Here is a 21,814-nt window from a genome sequence, read left to right on the forward strand (position 1 = left end):
TTACGTGTTCGTTTGATACTTTACAATAATTCCCTGGTGACCCATTAGGCACGCTTAGCCCATTTAGGTACGCCTGGCCCATTTAGGTATGTTTAGCTCTTTTGGGGCTCGTTCCAGCACTCCTAAGTCATTCGTATAGCTTACATGGCTTGCATGGCTTACATGGCCCGCATGGCTTGCATGGCTTACATGGCCCGCATGGCTTACGTTGCTTGTGTGTTTTCTTTATAAATACGTGTTGCATACTTTTATCTAGTCATTTATTTATTTATTTATTTAATTATCATTATTTTTATTATTACTATTATTATTAATATTATATTTTATTTTTATTTTATTTTATTATTTTATCATCATTATTATTATTATTATTATTTATTTACTTTATGTTTTTATTTATTTATTTATTTTGTTCATTTTTATTTTATTTTATTTTATTTCTTATTTTTTAAAATGCTTATTTTATATACTCGTTTAAAAAAAAAAATTGGACAAGAAAAAAAATTTGGGAACCGGTGGACTACATGGGAAATGAGAGAGATGCTGGATTTTTTTTAGAAAACTAAATGAGTTTGGTGGGGAGGTGGAGGAAGGCCATCGAGAAGGAGATGTGGGTAGATTACGAGAGGTGAAGGAAAGTTTTTTTTTCTGGAAAGAAGATATAAGAGGAAGTCTGCAAAAGATAGAGGGAAAGGACGTTGAGAAAGTGGAAGGATTTTTCTGGAGAGGAGAAGAAACAAAAAGAGAGAAGGAGGATAGTTCGTTTTGGGTCTTGCTAGTTTTTGGAAGAGGATACAGGTATTTGGAGCCAAACAATCCTTGCTCAAGGGGTTATTCAGGTACAATCACTGCATACTCTGTACTCTCCCGCTCTCATGCCATTTTGCTCTGTTTCTTATAGATATTTGGGTTTGTCTTTGATGATTGAGCGTGGACATTAAAAAAATCATGCATACTTGAAATAATTTGCATTCATTTTTTGTTTGGTTCCTTTATTTTTGTAGAAGCTAAAATCATGTTCTGTTTCTTTGGCTCTGTCTTGGTTTCTTTGTAAGATGTTTGCAACTAAGTTTTTATTTATTTATTTAATCCTCCAGCTATTTGTATTTAAAGTCCAATTTGGTCTCCCTCACCAGTTAGCAAGCTCACTGATAACCCCCAATGAAGCCTCGTTTGTTGATCCTGTTATTTGTTTTCTATTATGCTCTACTTTCGGAGGTATTTCCTTCTTATGGTTTTCTTTTGCTCCTGTCTCTCATCCAAATGTATTGTCCTTAAGAAAGGAAACCCCAATCTGTTTATGAAATTCTGCAAAGCAAAAGAATGTACACTGGATATAATTGCTCAGTCTTCTTAATAGATGTGGGAAGGTATCAATGGGGTTGGAGTTGTTTGTCGAATGAGTGGTTTTCTTATCAGAGTGCGTTAGAGGGTATTGTGGTCAAGCTAGTAGTAGGCTTAGATGTTGGTCCTAGAAGAGCCGTGCAAATTGAAATCTACATGTTGAGATTCCTCAACAAAACATCCATTCTTTAGGCAAATCTCACCATTCAGAAACTAGTATTCAAGGAACTATAGGGGCACCTTCAAGTTGAAATGGAAATTCATATGATGATTCATTGGTTTTAATCTTTTTAATCATGCTCTATTTGGGTTCATATACTTCCCATAATTCTTAGTTGTGTTGCTCTATTTTTATTTTGCTCTTGTGCCTTACTCCAAATGTTGTTTGTGAGTTGAAAGAATAACGGGAGATGAGGAAGCTTTTCTTGCACCATGCAGCCACGGTCATCTCACAGCTCATCCACACAACTTCACCTCCACCATGCAGCCATGGCCATCTCACAGCTCACCCACACAAATTCACCTCCTCCATGCAGCCATGACCATTCACAAAGCCCACACAACTCACCCATGCAGCTGTACCTCCCTCTCATGCACTCACAAAGGCCACACAGTTCATCCATGTAGCCGTTCCTCCCTCTCATGCCCTCACAAAGCCCACACAGCTCACCTATGCAGCCACACCTCATCACAACTCACTCACACAGCTCACTATGCAGCCACACCTCTCTCAAAACTCACCCACACAGCCCACACAGCTCACCATGTAGCCGTACCTCCCTCTCATGCACTCACAAAGCCCATACAGCTTACCCATGTCTACCACCTATAGCCCCACTCATTTTCAAACCCATTAAACCCACTTCTCTCTCTACCTCCTCCGTTGTTCATTCTTTATGGAACTTAGCTCCCATGTAGCCCACACTCATCCCATGGACCCCTACTCCCTCACGACAATCCCACACCCAATCATTCAGCTCACCCATGGCCTCACACTTCCACCATGCAGTTGCACCCCACCACATGTAGCCCACGTACACCACACTCCTCCCTACAACCTATATGCAACTCAAGGTCTCAATCTGGCCACCCTCCAGTGCCCCATGTAGTGGCCATGTTCCAATCTTTTGTTCTTTTTTTATATATTATTATTTTAAGGGAGAATTGTGTTTTACACCCAATTGGGCTTGAAAATTGGCATAAGATCCTTATATATTTCATATTTAAGCCCAAGACCTAATGGAAGAGTGAAAATTAAGTTGAAGGACATTACTTTTCAAAATTTCCTGAAATGTCCTTGGCTGTCAAAAATGAAAAAAAACAATGGGCTTCCTACTTCTCTCTCATTCTCTCTTTCCTTTTCTTTCTCTTTATTCGCTTTAAATTTCTCTCACATATTAATTTGTGGGACCATGTAAATTAACTCCTAGTTAAGGAAGTGTCAATATTTCCACCAATTATTTTTCTCTCAAAAAAATATTAGAAATCAATGGTTAAAAATGATTATTACTACCTTTTTTAAGTAAATATTTTTTAAACACCTCATAAAATATTTTTTTTTCAAACTTACAAAATATATAATAAATGTTTTTTAAACACCTTAAAAAATGGTATTATTCTTTTTTATCTAATATATATAAGTTATTTTTTATATAAATATCTTTAAGGTTATAGACAATTATTTGAATATTTTCTCTATTTTATGGATAATACATAGATATTGTATTAATATATTCTTTTGTAACATGGTCATCTTTTAACTAATGGTGATAATTAATTTTTAATTGAATAATGTATTATAATTTAATAATTTGAAAAATATTAAAATACCCTTTTAAATATGGAAAAGATGTGGACTTGACATGGTTTAAATTATTAAAACACGATGTCATCAAGTCAAGGAACTGTATCATAATTTTTTTTTTTTCCTCATACATGATTTCACAAAAAAGGTAATACCTAAATATTGAGGTTAATTTTCCTTTATATGGGATGTAAATGTACTAAAAAAAATTGTTAAAACTACTCAAATGAAATATGCAATTACAAATTTTGGATGATGAAATTTAAAAATTCAAATTGTAACAATTTTTAGGTGAAGGAATGTGTGAGGGAAAAGTGTCTAATCCTTAGGTGACAAGAAAAAAAAAGGTTTAGAATTGATTAAAATCTTGCATATAAGGTAGTCTTGTACACCCCTTGTACAGTTAGTATTTTTGTCTTATACAGTTAGTACATTTGCTTTGTATAGTGAGTATAACACCCTTGTACAGTAGTGCAAATTTCATATACAATTTGTAGGTGACAAGAAAAATAAAGAAGTGATTCAAAATCAATTAAAATCTTTCACAAATGGTAACCTTGTACACCCTTGTACACTTAGTACATTTCTCTTGTACAGTTAGTGTAAAACCATTATACAATGATGCAATATATCCCTCTTAATTTATGTGTCCACGTAGGTATGTTAACCATATTTCTAATGGTTTGGTTGAGAAAATGGTGAGTGAATTAGGGCTAATTTTTTTCCCCAAACATTATTACTAGGGAAAGTATCGGAATTTCCATGTGGGAGTTAAATAAAGTGCATGACATGGGTACGTAATCCGTGGGTGACAAGGAAAATGAAGAAGTGATTTAGAATTGATTAAAATCTTTCACAAATGGTAGCCTTGTACACTAATTCGTCCCCAATTGGTGTTCTACTTTGATTCAGTCATCAGACGGGAGGTATCAACAAAATTTATAAACCTAATTCACCATACACTAGGGTAGCATAGCTAGCATAGTATAGTGGTTCTAGGATCGTCCACAGGGATGGGTTTTCATATCACACATGATATTAGTTAAAGTACTGAAATGGTGTTTTTTCTTTTATGAGTGGCTTTAAAAGAAAACATAATCTTTGGTTGAAAAAAGGTTGGTTTTAAGTTAACCAAAAATAGTAATTGAGATTAATTACAAAGAAAAGGATTCTTGGAGTTTTAGGTCACTAGGTTCAGGTTCCTTAGACAAAAGGGTGAGATTCCGGATATTTTCCTCGCGTTGGGGATAATAACATAAAGAATGGTTATCTCCCGAACCGGTGTGTATTTAGCAATCAAGTTTTGATCCCACTGGTCCATGAAAGACTACAGTTGCTTCCCATTAATGGTTTCAAACACTAAAGACCTCTCACTATGAATCATCTTTCAATGGCTCGTAAGAGATAACTAATCACCTCTCACTGTGAAAAGCTTACCAAGTATTGGCCATTCAAGGTGATCCTAACCTTGGATTATCCTTCAAAGGCTCGCAAGAGATAACTAATGGATCTCCAGGGAGTCCGAAAAGCTTACCAAGTGTTGGCCTAGGTGATTTTAAGGGATTTTAAGTTAAACTAAAAAAATAAAAACCATTAACGGATCACAACTTTCCTCATTTAAAATAAGGAAAACTCTCACTTTTGTATCCGGATCCCTTACCTAGCTTCCTTCAGTCCAAGAAACGAAAAACCTAGCCACTCATCCTTTGAGAAAACATCCTCAGAGGTTGTTTGGCTAGAAAGAAAATAAAAACAAAATGAATAGGTAAGGCAGAGCAAAGCTCTGTGTATTTCTTACTAAAATAATGTACAAGTGCTCTCAAGAATTTCTTCCGAGATTTCGAGATGATTACAAAAGAGATATTTTAAAACATATATAGAGAGATATTTTTAACCCCTTACTTAGATATCCTAAATATCTAAAAATATATTTAACTGATTACAAGGAGAAAATAAGTAATTACACAAAATATCTCGAGATAAAAATCTAACGGAGTCGGTGCAAAAATATTTGAAAATTACACAGGAGGCATTTCACAAGGTTTGTGAAATTCATTTTCCTCAGTTTCACAAGGCTTGCGAAATTTCATTTTGTTCAGCTTTGGTTTTGCAAGGCTTGCAAGATTTCACAGTCTTGCTCTCTGTCCTATGGCTTGTACTATTTTTAGGCATTTCGCATGCTTTGCGAAAATTTCGCATAGCCACGCGAAATTGTTGGATGTTAGATTTCTTCTTTGATTCTCTTCCTTGCATACTTGATTGATTTGGAAAAGGCTACGAAGCTCTCCAAAACTTGGATTCTTCATGTGTTTGAGCTTCATCTTGCTTTGTCATGGATTATACACAATTCTCCCTCATTCTTGGCTTGTTTTAATGATAAAAAAGTTATCAAAAACACCAAAACTTGCCAAAAACTGATTAGTAACACTTGCAAGGGTCCTTAATGTGCCAATTGAGTTAAAAGGTAATAAATACTACTCAAAAGTGTTTAAAAGAGTTTATAACAAGCTATAAAAGAGCACTTTTTGTGTAGCAATCATACACCCTTGTACACTTAGTACATTTCCCTTGTACAGTTGGTGTAATACCATTGTACAATGATGCAATATATCCCTCATAAGTCATGTGTTCACGTACGTGTGTTAACCATATTTCTGATGGTTTAGTTGAGAAAATGGTGGATGAATTAGGGTTAAATTTTTTTCCTCAAACATCATTACTGGGAAAGTATCGGAATTTCTATATGAGAGTTCAATAAAGTGCATGATATGGGTATGCAATTCATGAGTGACAAGAAAGATAAATGAGTGGTTTAGAATCTATTAAAATCTTTTACAAATGGTAATCTTTTACACACCCTTGTACATTTAGTGCATTTCCCTTGTACAATTAGTGAATACTTTTATACAATGATACAAATTAAATATGATTTCAGTAGTTTCATTAAGAAAAAGAACGGAAAACTTAAATCCAATTTTTTTGTGAACATATTATGTTTTGTGAAAAAAATATACAATTGATCAATTCATTTATTTAATTGTGAACATATTATATTTTTTATTTTATTATTAAAATAACTAATGGAAAAAATAAAAAAGAATAATCAATAAATAAAATTTAATTCTTTTTATTATTTTCAAACAAAAAAAAGTATTAAACAAGGTATTCAATTTTCATTTTTAAAAATAATTTTCTTTTTTTAATTAAACATATTTTAAAAAAGAGACAATATAGAAAATAAAAATTATTTTTAAAAATAAAAGAAGTAAAAACTAAAAAAAAAAAAATTAAACCAAACTCAAACATAATCTATATATACAATTTTTAACTACTGTTTTCATTTAAAATTGGTAAATATACCATTCAACCCTTTTATATTAGAAAAATTAAATCTTTAATATGCTATGTATTAATATAATCCATTTCTAAATGCAAAAATATTTTAATTGAATATTTAAAATAAAAACTCTTCACCCATCCTCTTTCTCTTTTTTTCTTTTTTTCAATAAAATTTCAATTAAGTCAAACTATTAAGAAAATTCCTTAATAAACAAATTTCAACATTTCATATAACTTATTATCAAAATTTTATGTTCAAAAAATTATTAAAATAAAGAAGGAAAAAGATTAAAAAAAATTAATTTTTTTATATTTTATAATAGTAAAAAAATAAGCTTTAAAATACTTTTTTAGTATAAAAGAAAAAAATAGTAAATATATTTATTTTGAATAGTGTTTTAATCATTAAATTATTTACTTCTAAAATGTAAAAGATAATTTTTATTCATTTAAATTAATTTTTTTTTCAAAAGTATTTTCCAAAATAGTTTTTGAATCATTAATATAATTTTTGTTTAGAAAATAATGCTGATTTTTCAATTGTTTTTAAAAGAGTTTAAAAAAACAATAAAAAAAAAGATTAAATAATGGAGAATTTTATGGAAGTGATATATAAAGAGTGGTGGTATAAAGACAAAAATGATGGGTGTAAGTCAAAAGGGTATTTTTGTCTATTCCTATCTCATATCCTTGTAATCAATTATGAGTGTTAGAAGGACTTTTTATTAATTACAAAGCCAAATGGGTCTAAAGCCCAATTCTCCCTTATTTTAATGTTAAAAATTTATTTATTTACTTATGTTATTTATTCTTTATTATTCTCAAATAACTCTTTAAAATCCTTTTTTTTTTTTTTTTAAATCTAATCTTCAAAATACGATTTTCAAATAGTTTTCTAAAATTTTAAAATCTAATCTTCAAAAATATAGTATTCAAAATAGTTTTCTAAATTTTTCAAATTTAATCTTTAAAATACAACTTGCAAATAGTTTTTGTGAATTTTCCAAATTTAATCTTTAAAATACAATTTTCAAATAGTTTTCTAAATTTTCCAAATTTAATCTTTAAAATAGCATTTTCAAAAAAAATTTCCAAAATTCCAAAATTTCAAATTTAATTTTTAAAATCCCATTTTCAAATAAATTTTAAAAAATTCCAAAATTCCAATTTTTAAAATCCCATATTCAATCAAATTTTCCAAAATCTCATTTTCAATCAAAATTTCCAAAATTCCAATTTTTAATTTTTTAAAATCCTATTTTCAAATAAATTTTCCAAAATTCCGAAATCCCAAATTTAATTTTTAAAATCCCATTTTCAAATTATTTTTCCAAAATTCCAAAAACCTAATTTTTTTTTTTTTTTAAATACCATTCTTAAATAGTTTTCCAAAATTCCAAGATCCCAAATTTAATTTTTAAAATCCCATTTTCAAAAAAAAAATTCCAAAATTCCAAAATCTTTTTTTTTTTTTTTTAAATACCATTCTTAAATAGTTTTCTAAAATTCTAAGATCCCAAATTTAATTTTTAAAATCCCATTTTCAAATAAATTTTTCAAATTTCCAAAATCTTAAATTTTTTTAAAATACCATTCTCAAATATTTTTCCAAAATTCCAAAATTCCAAATTTTTTTTTAAATATCATTCTCAAATAAAATTTTCCAAAATTCCAAAATTCCATTTTTTTTAAATATCATTCTCAAATAAATTTTCAAAAATTTTGATTTCCAAATTTAATTTTTAAAATGCCATCTTCCAATAATTTTTCAAAATCCGAAATTTTGAATTTAATTTTCAAAACTCCCATTTTCAATTTTTTAAAATATAAAAATGAATAAGTTTTCATAATTCCAAAATAATGGAATTTAAGAGAATTAATTCATAGGAAAAATAAATTGGGCTTTGGTGGGGGCTCAACATTCATAACTTTTCTTTTGAAAATAATTTCAATGAATTGTGCGATTGATTTTGTTTGATTTTGACTTGGTTTTGAGTAAGTTTTTTTACAATTGTCATTATATACTAACCTTGTTTTTATAACAACACTTTATTACCTGCTACTAAGGTACGCTCTCACCCTCACTTTGTTTATTATTTCGTTATCATGACTTATTTTTGAATTATGATCATTTTGGTAACCATTGATCTCCTAGTTAATTGTCATGCCTACTTCACCTTATTTAGTAGAGACCCATTTTTAGGGGCTTAGAGGGGTGCTACCGTCTTTACCGTACCTTCCCAATAAGTAACTTGATCCCCGAACCCAGTTTTGGTTTTTCACAGACCCTCTTTTCCAAATAAGGAGTCACACTTAGGGTTTTCTTTTTTATTTTGTTTTCCATTTAAAAAATAAAACAAAAATAAGTGGCGACTCCAAGTCTTTTCTAAAAATCATATTTTTTTTGCCAATAAATGAAAAGCAAGTCGCGCCATCGAGTGGGAACGCATCAAGCTAAAAATGTGGGGTCCATAGTATTAAAATCCTTAATTATTTTTACCAAAGGATAAACTTGATAATGATTCTAACCATTCAAGTTTTGTTACATTTGGAATACGTTTGCCCCATGAGAAAATTTTGAACAGATTGGAAAATACAGGGGTGAGGTTCATAGGGACAGTTAGACCAATTATGCTTTTCAAAACTTTTTGGATTATTTCTATAAAATATTTTACTTCAAATTATTTTTATATAATGTAAAAGTCCTTAAGGAATCTAACATATAAATTTCACCTCATTTGGACATTGATAGCCTAGTACAAAAGTTCTAAACAAATGGGTAAGAAAATAGAGTGGTCCAACTAAGAGAACATTGACCCACTTAGGTTTCTTAAAGTTCTGGGATATTTTTGCTAATTATCATGATTCTTAATTATTTTTATATGTTATTAGAATAAAAAGGAAAATTATAGAATCTAATTTCATGCAATTATGAATTCGATTGAATAAGAAATTAATTAAGGAAACATTAATGGATTTTCAGCAAGGTATGCTAAGACAGTTTTTATATTGGAGAGTTTTGGTACTATTAGATTTTGTTTTAAGTTCATAAACTATTTTTTAAAATCTTCTAGGCTCATCATATATTAGATTTGGTCAGTTTCATTATTTTTGGAACTTTCTTGATTGATGAGAAAGATAAAGAAAAGGAAAAGCTTGGAACATACTCTGTTTTGAGCAATCTGGAACTAATTTAAGTTGAGGCTTAATTGATTATCTTTTGATGGATATTTAACTCAAAAATTAATTTTTAAGGTTTCTACACTCATAAACAAGCTATTTTACTCAAGTTTCACTTGAATTGGACTCCATTTACCTAACCTTTCATTTTTAGGAAATTTCATATTTCAATGAGAGTGTTATATGATTAAGAAAGAGAGTTAGTAGAACTTAGAATCATGGATTTCCTTTCTATAAAATTTCCAATTCTCTAAGTCTACTTAAATTTTCTTTTGCTAGGAGAGGATTTGGACTTTTTGGAGCCATCATACTATGAGTTCTATTATACTTTTGATTATGAGAATTTTTGTGAGTAGCTATGTTGTGCATGATTTTGCTAACCTTTTCATAAAATAAATATCTATTGCATATGTTATATGTATATCACTTGTTTGATTTCTCTAAAGGCTTGAAATATATGTTGAATTCTTATTTGGTCAAAATGCATATGATTTATGTTGAGGTGCAAAAATGAATATTACCTTACTTTTAAGAAATTATATTATGATCATGCATATGTTTATAAACAATGGCATTACATCCTCTTGTGATATAATAAATTGTTGGAATTTTTTGGACATTAATATCACATGGGCATGATAACACGTACACTTATGAGGTGTTTCATGTGATTTTGGTATGGGACACCACACCACTATGTAGCAAGGGGGAGGCCTTAAGATGGTATTGTGGGTTTTGGGCTATGGTATAAAGCCCAAAGTGGTAGAGTATGCTCTATTGTACCCCTAATGGGATGACTTAGAGATGAGCTCTTTAGTATTGTGATCAGAAGCAGTGAGATCTTGAAAACCATGTAGATGTGGAGGTTCATGGGCAGCAGGTTTTTATATAGCTAATTGACTTACCAAAGATATGTCCAAATCTATGATTGCATGTTTTACATCTTATATATTCTTTAAATACTATTATGATTATTCTATACTAACTTGTAATTATCAGATTTATTAGAATTGTTTTTAATATGGATTGACCATCCTAGCACTTGCATATTGTAATTATTCATTGAACTATTTGTTCACTTCATTTAATCTATTTTTTTTCTCAGATAAGGGGTCTATAGGTTCAATTGAGGTTGAGTTAGGACTAGGGCCAGTCCTCAAGAGTGAGCCTCAAGGCCCATAGCCCTTCGAAATTATTTACTTATCCTTAGTTTGTGGGTTCAAGTACCCTTTCCCTTTTTAGACAAATACTACTTTTGAGTTGCATTCGACCTTAAGGCACTACTGTTACTCCTTTTATGCTTTCACATTTATATTGATTAGAATTTAGTTTTGTTTTAACATAATTCTCTTTCTCTCTATATTAGTTTACTCTATTCCTCTATTTGAGTCAATGATTTCATTATTTGTTTTCAATCTATAATGAGATCATTGTCTCTTAATGGGCCCTTTGGGTAGGGCCACTACAATAAAACTCAATACAAATCTATCCTAATTACCAAAATTAATTATTCAAACCTATCCAATGGTTAAATCAACTTATGCAAATAGAAACATGTATGGAAATAATTATGAATCTTTTTCTATTACTGGTTATCCACTAAGAAAATTAATTAGTGATGGACCTAGAATTAGACTAAAAGAAAAAAAATAGTGATGGACCTAAAATTAGACTAAAAGTTATATTTTATAAAATTAAACATTATTGTAAAATTTATTTATCTTTTGACTAATAAAATTTAATCTTAATAGGAATCTTATATTTTAATAAGAAAAAATTAAGAAAATTATCATTTTAGAATTATAAGAATGTGATATTTTATTCCCATTTTAAAGAATTTTTAGAAATGAAACTTTACTATATTATTATCTATTAAAAACATTAGACAACAATTGATATTAGAATAAATAAGTTTTAAATCAAATGAAAAAAAATAAAAAATAAAAACATCATTTTCAATATCTCTATCAATTAGTGGAGGATATAGAAATTCTCCATAAAAATAATTTTATATTTTATTTTTATTCTGTTTAATATCCACCCATACTCTTAGAACAAAGGATGAAAGAGCCTTCTATGTCTAATTTACCACCAAGCAGTCACTAGTCAGTCTACCAATATCTATAATGAAAGTTTCCTTGCCATGGCCACACTTATTACAAGTTATATGAACATTGTATAATTTCCTCCAATACTCCAATATTTATAACAAAATTTAGAATTACAATATTAAGTGAAGAGCTAATTGACCCAAAAACCCCTTAGTCTATTTCAAATCTAAATTACACTAATGAGTTTTATGGTATTTATAACTTTAACGAGCAAAAATCTCATTTATCATGCAATATATGTGATTGTACCAAAACTTTCAATATGCAAAACAGATCATAACATTCCTACATCTTTATAACTTATATGTATGAATAAAACTTATGTTAAAAATAATAATAATGATCAATTTGCAATAAGGAAGCTCAAATGATTTAATATGTTGGTTATATATATAAACTTTTTGTTTTGTTTTGTTTTGTTTTGTTTTTTTATTTTTTTATTTTTTATTTGGTTATGGAAGAAATGAGGAAGAAAAAAGAAAAACTTTGAGAAATGCAGACCTCATATTTAAAAATGGGAAAGAAATTTCTTTGAGATTTTTTTTTTTTTTTTTTTTTTTTTTGTATTTTTTACATTTCCACATAACATTCATACATGCAAAAAAAAAAATCATTTTCTTTTAAAAAATTTCTCAAAATTAAACATAATGTAATTAAAATATTATATATTGGTCATAAGTAATTATTTATTTTTATTGAATAAAGAAAAGTAAAAATTTATTAATGACCATCTACTATTTTGACATCTTATTATGAAATAGCTCAATATGAATTATATAATTATATGGTAAGATACCTTGTCCATAACATACACACCTTGTCCATAACATAGGTTCTCCAATAATCCTTTAAATTTATTTACCATTTCTATTCAATTTCTTCTGCTACTTCAATCTTTGATCAATTAAATTAATAATGACTTCTTTGCAAATGGGTTAAATTGAATTATCCAATTAACATCTCAAATATGCATCCACTCGGTTATAATTAAATTTACATTATGGGTTTAAAATCATTTTAAAAAATTTTAAAATTTGAAAATAGTCCAAATTTTTTCATACATCAATTCTTTTAAACAATAATTTTTAAAACAATTACGATCGTAATATAAGCATTTAAGAGATCTTATATTTTATATAAAAATTACTATTATTTCCAAATTTAAAAATAGAATACATTGTCTCAAAAAGGACACTAAGTTGTTTGATTTTCTAATTATTTTTTTTACTTAAATATTAAAACAAGTTATTTTAAGATATAAATCATTTTTAAATAGTTTCCTTTTTTTAACTTATCACTTTTTCTAAAACAAAATGAAAAATAACCTTTTTTTTTTTACTTTCTTAAATCTTAAAATAAGTTACTTTAAAATTTAGGTTAAAAAACAAACGAGCACTAATATTTAATATTAGACTAAACATGAATAAAATAATAGCCTTTAATTGGTGAATTGTCCATAAAAGGGCTTTGTCTACAAGTTATAGAAATGTTGAATAAAATGACTTAAATAATAAAGAGATTCATTTTTTGTAGCCCTACTTCACCTTAATTACAAGTTATGCTTTGGAATGAAAAATAATTTCGAATTTGCTTTGTTCACGAACAAGAAAGCTATAGTTAATACAACTATAAATCTCATGAAGGATTACATCCACCAGTAAGTACAAGAGACAAAAATAGACTTTCTACATATTATGCAATAAATAAGATTGAAATCAAACTTTCTCTTTTTCTAAGGAAGAAGAAAATTATTATTCCAAAAATATGAGAAAGATGAGAATATAATGCTTAACTTCATTCTCTCTATCACAATTAATTAGTTTAGGAAATAGAAATTCTCCATATAAATAATCTTGTATTTTTATTTATTTATTTGTTTGTTTGTTTTGTAATTGATAGTGACAACAATTGACCCTAGTGTTGAAATAAAAAAAAGATTCAAAGAGAAAAAGAGGGAAAAGAAAATTTAAGATTTCTTATTAAGAATTCTCTTGAAAAAAAAAAAAAGATACAACACCATTAGGATTTAAATAAACTGAATAAAACCTAAAAAAAAAAAAAAAAGAATAATTCTAAATACAATAATTCTAATATAGTAACTAAATAAGAAAGAGAAATAGTAACTAAATAAAACTAGTAAAAACTACTAAATAAATAACTCCAACACCGCCTATAAACTCATGATGCAATTGCAAGAAACATTGAGAGTTTGCCAACTAAAAATCGAAAATGAGGAAGTGGGTGTGACTTGGTAAGCAAATCTGCAATCTATAGAGAAAAAAATGAACAAAGGGCAAAGTAAGAGTGTTATGTTGGAGGTGATGACAAGTGAGGTGACAATCAATCTCAATATGTTTGGTCATTTAATGCAAAACAAAGTTGTGAACAATATGAAGAACACTCTTGTTATCACAATACATCGGAATGGGACAAGAAAGAGAAACTCTCATATTAACAAGTAACCAATGTAACCAAACTATCTCACTGGTGGTAGACGTCATAACACGATACTTAGCTTCCGTAGAAGATTGAGAAACAATAGTTTGTTTTTTGCTCTTCCAAGAAATAAGAGAATCTCCTAAAAATATATAAAATCTAGTGGTAGACTTTTGATCTTCAGGATCATTGGCCCAGTCAACATTAGAATAGGCATAGCTCTAATGAGGAAGTGGATGGAAATAAAAGACTTTGAAATATAATGCCCTAGGGATATCATAGAATACGAAGAATAGCAGTCCAATAAACTATGGTAAGAGAATCAACAAGCTAATTGACAATGTGAACAACATAAGCAATGTCCGAACATGTAATAGTAAGATAGACCAAGTTGCCAACAATAGTATAATATAAAGTATGGTTTAGTAAGGGATTACCATCAGAAGAAGAATACCGAACATTAACCTCTAGAGGATTATCAACAGTCTTAGTATCCGTAAGGCGAGCTCAATCGAGAATATCAATTATGTACTTAGATTGTGAGAGAAGATAACTTTTCGGAGATGAGGCCACCTCAATACCCAAAAAGTATCATAGAGCACCTAAATCCTTTATTTCAAAACAAGAAGCTAAATCGGATTTCAACATTGAAATCCCATCAAATTCATAACCTGTAATAATCATACCATCAACATATAGAGCAAGAAGAATACGACCAGTAGAGGTGCACTTTAGAAAAAGTATAGGATCGTGATGACTATGGTAAAAGCCAAGAAAAGTAAGCACATCAAAGAACTCTGCAAACCAAGCATGAGGTGACCATGTAGACTTCTTCTTAAAGATCACCATTCAAGAAGGCATTTTAAACATCCATCTAAGATATATGCCACTGACAAATAGAAGCAATGACAATAAGAGTACAAATAGTAGTCATCTTTGTAACCAGAGCAAAGGTCTTCTCATAATCCATAATTGAGCTTTGTACCACTCAATCAGACCATTAGAATTAGTTTTGAGTGTATAGACCCAGTAAGAACCAGTGGCACCTTATCAGGTATCAATCTTATGTAAAACAGAAAGTTTCTCAATCATAGTATAGACCCTCCATTTTGTCCTCCTAGCACATGTCCTTTATAGCAATTCACTGGTGGCCCATTACTACTTACGTGACCTATCTTTTTTAAGCCACCTCGGTAACTTGGGTTGAGGGGTTCATTTAACCCCATTGTGACTCTTGGCAGCCCTAATTTAGACTTAGGCTCACTTAGGCACCCTAGGCCCACTTAGGCACCCTAGGCCCATTTAGGCCCCTTAGGCCCATTTAGGCCCCTTAGGCTCACTTAGCCATCCTAGGCCCACTTAGGCACTTTAGGTTCACTTAGATACACTTAGGCACTTTAAGCCCATCTAGGTGCACTTGGCCCATTAGGCAGAACCTTAGGTTTACTTAGGCACTTTTCTAGGTTTAGTTTCACTTAGATTTGTTTGCTCGTTTTTTCTTTATTCATTTATTTTATTGATTAATTTTAGGATTAAGTGAGTTTTGATTTATTTTATATCATTTTTATTTTTTTTATTTTTTTTATTTTATGATTGCATGAAAGGATTTTTTAAAAAAATTTTGGTGGTTCGAGTTTAACACTTTGATTATTATCATATGTTGCATTAGTTTAATTTCTTTTTATTGAATATGTCTAATATTTATTTATTTATGTTTTATACTTTTCATCTATTTATTCATATTTTCTTATTTACTTATTTAGTCACTTCTTCAAACTTTAGTGAAGCCAATGTTGACTTTTAACCACTTGAATTGTTTGGACTTCAGATATGCTTGAGATTGCTTAACTAATTTTTAATTGAATAATCTTGTTCTTTTTATCCTCTTTTATTTTATTTTTATCTTCAATCTCATAATTTTATTTCTTTTCTTTTTTTATTTTTATTTTGCATGAGGAAACGGGCTGCTATTGACTTTCAAGAGAATACCCACATCTTTGAAAGAAGGAAAATTACCAAAGCTGGTTTTGGTAAATGAAAATAAGAAGATGAAGTGTGTACATGGACGGAAAAGAGAGTTGTGTTCAGAATGAAGTGAAATTCTGAGCCGCATAGAAAAGGCATATTCGACTGGTCAAAGAGGGACGCTTATGGGAAGGGATCATGATGGCTTGAGAAGGTGATTCCCGACATGTAAAGAGAGCATATTCAGAGGCTCAAAAGAGGATGCTCATGGGAATGAATGAGGACAGTTATGTGGGAAAGATACAGAGGAAGAGAAGAGTTTTTTTTTAGGGAAAGGAAATTTTTCAGGAAAAGGAAAAAAAAGAAAAAAAAAGAAAAAGGGGAGCGGGCTGCTGTGGCTAGGAGAGATATATTTTCTCATCACCGGATTGAGGAGAGGATGATTTTTTATCATCTGACAGCTGTGACTTCGATTTTTTTTATCAGGCCGCACGAAGTCTGGAAGGGGGATCATCAAATGAAAAATGGAGGGGATTAGAGGCGATCATTTGGAAAGAGATCAGCAGGCATGTTGAAAAGATCATAGGCTGCTGTTCGAACAAAGGTCAGTCCACGTTTTCGGGACGTGAGAAGTTGCTGTTTGAGACGATCTGAAGAGGGAGTTTTGAGAGCATGAGATGGGTTGTTTGAAGGGATCGAAAGAGCGAGCTTTGAGAGCATGAGAGAAAGCTGTCGTTTTGGATCTATGCAAGGAATTTTTCAGGGGGAAGGATGCCATTTTTTTGAAGGGATCTGGAATGAATTTTTCAGAGTGGAAGGGCGTCATTAAGAAAGAAGAAAAGGGAGGAGCAGACTACTGCTGCTGCTGATTTTTATTTAGATCAAGGGACAGCTGCTGCTTCCAGAGATCATCACAAGCGAGAAAGATTGCGTGAAAGGATCGGTGCAAGGAGATTTGAGAATAGAGAAGCGGCCGTTTGAACTCACCAATGGAACCATTTGAACCTATTGACGCCTGTCCACCCATGCATCACTTGGTTCCCGAGCATATTGGAGAAAATAACCACATACTTTCGTTTTGGTAAGCTAAGCTAGGTGAGTCATTTTTTATATATATATGTGGCAGCATGTGTTTCATGTAACAGTGCAAGTTTGGATATTTTTTTAAGTGGAAATATTATTATAAAGGTAAGTGGTTTGACTTTTACAAGTTCTGGCACGTATTGATTTTGAATATGGTAGCATGAGTTTAAAAAGACTAGAATTGTTATTTAGGTTTATGTAACCGTGCAAGTTTGGATATTTTTCTTTAGTGGAATTATTATTATAATAGGTAAGTGGATCGACTTTTATTACTAGTGTCATCATATATTTGTTTCGTTTTAATATGGCAACATGGGAATTGTGGTTAGGGTTAGTTTTTTTATTTATTATATTAAATTTGGAAAATATAATTTCTTTTATGTAGTTTTACTTTAAGAAAAAAATATATAGTTTGATTTTTATTTAATTTAGTTTTGATTCATTTAATTATTAGTTGTTTATTTATTTATTTTCTATTAATCTAATGCTTTGTAACGTATTTATTTATTTATTTATTTATTAATGAGATTGAACCTATGGGTTAAAAATTTAGTTTAAAAAAAAAAAAAAAAATCTATTGAAGGTGGTTTGAATTGGCTTTAGGTTTAGTTAAAATTATAGTATGTTGAAATGATTGATTTTTATGTGTTAATTATTATATTTTAAACTTGCCCTAATTAGTGATAAAAATGTTTGTTAAGCTCAAATTTATTTTACTAACATAAGTTTATTAAAAAAAAATAAAAATAAAAATTATTTAATTCCTTGAGTTCGTATTTCGTTTCATTCATATTTTATTTCATTCATATTTATTTGTTTGTGTCATCAACTTATCCATTTGATTATGAGTTTAATTTTATAGGTTAGAAATTTAGTCTCAAGTAGTTTTATAATTTAATTTGTGGTTAAGGTAAAATTTTAGTTTGTTAAAATAATTGATCACGTGTGTTAAGAATTTAAGTTTAGATTGGCTATAATTAGTGTTTAATTCATTTTAAGCTTAGATTTCATCTTTATAACGTAAGTTTATTTAGAAAATTATTTCTATTAATTCATGTTTTTTTAAATTAATTATATTATTTATTTATGTGTTGTCTATTTATCTATATGTCAATAAAATAAATTCTATAGGTTAGAGATCTCATTTTAAAATATAATATGGTTAGTGTTTTTGTTTAACTTCAGGTTTAGGTGCTCTAGTTAAATTTCTATTTGTTAAAATAATTAATGTTAAGTGTTAAATATTTGATTTTAGACTTGCCTTTATTAGTGTTAAAAAAAATTATATATATATATATTAAGCCTAGATTTCATTTTAATAATGTAAGTTTATTTCAAAATTAGATTCCCTGAATTCATATTTTGTTTTAGTTTCCTTTCGTTTAAATTAATTCATTTTAATTATTTTAGGGGTTTGTATAATTTTAGGTCATTAATAAAATCAATTCTATATTTGAAAATTCATGCCTTTAGTTTACTCTGATTTAGTTTCACACATCCATTCGATTTAGGTATTTTATATAATATTAGTTCATTAACAAAGTTAATTCTATGTTTGAAAATTATTGTTTGCTTTGATTTAATTTGGTTCATTTTAATCAATCTAGATGCATTTGCGTGTTTAATTGATCTTAGGCTAATTCTTGATTGTTATTCTTAATGGATGTGTTTCTTGAATATTCGTCATTAATTCTTGGTGGGTATCTCATTAGCTTATTTGATCTAAGTTTGAATAGTTTATTACTTTGGTAGTCTCTAGTAAAATTTACTTTTCGGAGGCCATCGGAAAATAGTGAAGATTGGCCTCCATTCTCACCACTTCAATTTTCTCGGTTGTCAAAAATTCTACTTTGTGATTTTGTTCTCTTTTGTTTTGCTTGGTAATTTGATTCATACGTTTTATTGTTTTCAAATTAATTTCTTTTATTTTTAAAACATAACACTATTCTCAAAAGATCCCTTTAAAAATCCATTTCAAAAATTCATTTAGAGTTCTTAGAATCGAAATCTCATTTTAATGTGCAACTATGTTTTGATCGGTTTGCATCTTTCTTAAATTTCAAATAAAATTATAGTTTTGAGTAAGACATTAATCCAAGCTTGTGGTCCCAAACAAATGGGATAATTCTAGGCTAGATTTGTGTATATCAATCAGGGAATTGGTGAAATCCTTAGACTTGTGTATATCACCTACCTTCTAAATTATGTAAATATGATTGTCATTATGAATTATACCTATGTTTGAGAATGCTTGGGATGTCTTGATATTTGTTACATTGTTTGATCATTCATGATAAAACGCATGCTGAGTGATATATTATCTAAACTAACCAATTGATGTTTTATGATAGCGCTTAAGAAGTGGTCCAGGTATGCATCCTAACTTTCCTTTATGAGCGTGATTGGTTTTTCTTGTTTGGCATGCTAGTTTTGAGATCACCTTAGCCTACCTAGGTACCCTCAATTAATTAGTTGATTGCCACATTTCCTTCAACGTAGGCAGTAGAGACCTTTGTAGGGCTTAGAGGGGTGCTACCTCCTAGAGGGACCTTTCCAATAAGTAACCTGATCCCCGGACCTAGACTTAAAGACATGCTTTTCCAAAAACTATAGAGTCATTTTTAGGGTTTTATTTCTTGTTTTATTTTCCCTTTAAAATAAAATAAAATAAGTGGCAACTCCGACTTTTCCAAAAACAAAATTTTCACCAAATAAAAGCGAGTCTCGCCGATCGAGTGAGGGTGCACGTGAAAAATGCAGGTCCACACATAGTTTATTGCCAAAGAGGATTAAGAACAACTTCTCTATATGATACAAGCTCATAAAGATTGTGAATAGAAGCTGAAAATGATGTAAAAAAATATGAATAAGAAGAATAAAAAAAAAATCCAATAATCAAGAAGACTTATGAAGATGCTAAGAAGAACATGAAGGAGGAGGATCCATAATCTCATAAGGGGTTAGAGTAGTCATAAGAGGATAAGGAACATGACGATCAGGAATCAAAGTATCAATATCTATAGGAAAATATTTGTATTGTCTAAAAAAGAAACAATATGAACAAGTTCAAATTTGGAAACATTATGAGACTCAAAAGGAAAAAAAAAAAGTATATGCTCAAATAAGTAAACATGATGAAAAACATATCATTTATAACTAATCAAATTAAAGCAATGATATTCCTTTTATTCTAATATATAATTGTTGGGAACCCTAGATTACTCCATTTTCATGCCCTGGATCTTGTAGGGTGCATTCATCTATTCCTAGGGATCTCTAGATCTAATGCAACAAAAATTAATTGGCTTCAAAAACCATATTAGAATAAAGAACTAGATAAAATGTGCTCATACTTGTGATCTTGATGTTTCCATATCAAAATCCATCATATGAAGAAAAATCTTAAAGAGTCTGAAGGTCTCATGCACCCAAAATCTTACACTCGATGAGTCGAACCATGATCTTAGCACTTCGAAGTGTGGGCAATGGAAGGGAGGAAGCTTTGACTCTTTCTCTCTCTCTTTAGAGGTGGAAGATGATTAATTGAAAGTCATTAGGAAACCCTAACCTATAAGGAGGCATTTATTAGGTTGCCTATTGGGCTTAAGTGACTTGAGCCCATCAAGGCTTGGGTCACTTAATCTAGCCTAAAATAGGTCATTGATTAATTAACCACATAGGGCTATCTAATTAATTAATTAGCCCAATCCAAAGACCTTGTTTATTATCCCTTATGCAACCTTGCATAGTTACCAAAATGCCCTTATGTACAAGAATGAACCTAGAGTCAATCCAACCTTCACAAACTGTGCCATCATGGTATGTGAACTTAGAGCAAGACCATTGGGACCCATAGGTGTATTGGCTCCCTCATAATCCAATTCTAAAGTTGATTCAACATTCCACTAAAGATAATCAACCTCACTCCAATACCTTTTGTAAATAACAATGAGACAAAACTCGAGTCAGTGACCTACTATCCACTACATGCAAACTCTCCATGAACTGGTGTCTATAATCTAATAAGATATTGTTATCACCTATCAAGATTACCTCTCAAATCCTTGAGTTACAGATCCCACTTATTATGTGATCAACTGATATACTCTAACTCCAAGGAGCATATGTCAAATTCCACTAAAGGAATTATTGTGGCCACAGATTTCGTGATCACATATTCTTTGGATCACCCAAGGAGACACACTGTCTCAATCCCATGAGATATCATGGTGCCTCTATTGATAATACCTTTTTCCACCAACCTTCATCAATAGTGGCTTAATCCATAGGGATATATAACCACTTTAGGTACTCACTCAGAGGTCAAAGCCTCCTTTGATTTTGGCACAAGCTCAATATCCTCTCAAAGTTTAGAGTCCATGCAATATAGTAGCTTGGTGAATCTTGAAAATTGATATTCTTGCGTCTTGATTCATCATAGGCCCTATCTAGTGTACATTACATACACTAGTGCACTTATCATAGGAAACCCATCCCAACGGCCAAGACAAGTCATCCCTCCAATTAGAAGGTGGTGCACTACAATCTCTAC

The sequence above is a fragment of the Vitis riparia genome, chromosome 9, assembly GCF_004353265.1.
Source record: "Vitis riparia cultivar Riparia Gloire de Montpellier isolate 1030 chromosome 9, EGFV_Vit.rip_1.0, whole genome shotgun sequence".
NCBI lineage: Eukaryota > Viridiplantae > Streptophyta > Magnoliopsida > Vitales > Vitaceae > Vitis > Vitis riparia.